Source organism: Elephantulus edwardii, unplaced genomic scaffold (assembly GCF_000299155.1).
Source record: "Elephantulus edwardii isolate Elephantulus edwardi_28Jun2011 unplaced genomic scaffold, EleEdw1.0 scaffold00101, whole genome shotgun sequence".
Lineage (NCBI taxonomy): Eukaryota > Metazoa > Chordata > Mammalia > Macroscelidea > Macroscelididae > Elephantulus > Elephantulus edwardii.
The window spans coordinates 12,615,789-12,617,403 of record NW_006399851.1 but is presented as its reverse complement, the minus strand read 5'-3'; positions in this window follow the sequence as shown (position 1 = coordinate 12,617,403).

The window sequence follows — 1,615 nt, the reverse complement described above, 5'->3', positions numbered from 1 at the left end:
TTCCTTTCCAAGTGTACTCCCGTTTTGGGTTCTTAAGAAACACATTCCAGTAGAGGCTAGACCCAACTACTGCTACTCTGTAGGGTTTTTAATGGCTGATTTTTCAAAAGTTTATCACCAGGTCTTTCTTCAGAGTTACTTCTCAGTGGGCTTAAACTTCCAGCCTTTTGGTAAGCAAGTATATTGCTCTGGATTTCTATGAATAACATTATTTTTCTAATATTATAGTAAAGACAACAAAAGTTATATTAAGGAAACTAAAGTTCAAAGAGGCTAATAACTTACTCTGTTGAGTAAAGTTATTCTCACAGCTAAAAGTTGATGATTTTACTTTTTGCTGACTCCAAATTCTGTGCTTTTCTACTTACTGCCTCACAATGAACAAGAATATCTCTAAGCTCATTTTGGGCAATGCTGTTGTTGTTGTTGGGTGCCATCAAATCACCTATGACTCATAGCAACCCTAAGTACACAGTTCTCTATCCTGAGCTTACCTTATTGTCTCTGACACACATAATTCCATTTCCTCAGTCATTGAGCCAATCCATCTCATTAAGGATCTTTCTCTCTTGTGCAGTCCCTCCACACTCCCAAGCTTAATGTTCCTCTCTGAGAACTGGTCCCTCTTTGCAACATGCCCAAAGTTTGTCAGACGGAGCTTCAGAATCCTTCCCTCCAAGGAACAGGGTGGTTTTATCCTCTCCAAGATGAACCTGTTTGTTCTCTTAGCAGTTCGTGGTATATTCAATACTCATCTCCAGCACCACAGTTCTCATTCTATCATCCCTAGTCATTATTCAACTTTCTGATGCATAGCACATAATTGCAAAGACTATGGTCTGTATCAGTTGCACCTTAATCTCCAGACTGACATCGTTGTTCTTTAGTACTCTAGAGATGTCCCTGACAGCAGATTTCCCCATTGAACTTTGTTTTATGATTCCTGACTGCTGGTACCAAGAGTGTTTATTGTGGAGCCAACCAAACTTAAACTGTTAACAATCTCAATCTCTTTGCCAGCTTATCGTGGTACTACCAATTGGCCCAGTGATACAAATCTTTGTTTTCTTGATTTTGAGCTCCAATCCATATTGAAGGCTGCAGTTCTTGACCTTCTGCAGGAAGTGCTCCAGGTCCTCTTCAGTTTCAGCAAGCAAGGTTGTGTCATCTGTATAATGCAGGTTGTTGATGAGTCTTCTTCCAATCCTGATGCCACACACATCCTCATAGAATCCAGCTTTCTGGTTGATCTGTACCAAATGTAGAGTGAAAAGGTTTGAAGATATATAGTTTTAAAGAAGTCTTAAAGGGAAGAGTACAAAACATTAACTGGTGCTGACACCACTAGGACTCATTTTCTATCAGATTATATTTCATTTCAATGGGTCTTTAAAAATATTTCATATTTTGTTAGATGTGTTTTGTTAGTTGTAAAAACCATTGCCTACCCACCACCATCCCCAAAAGATGCTCAGATAAGACTTTTAAAAAATGCTTTAGGTAAATGTTCTATAAAAAGATCCATTGTGGCGCTTTCTCAAAAAGTTGCAAATAAAGATACCATTTGACCCAGCAATTCCACTACTGGGAATATACCCTAAAGATACCATAAATG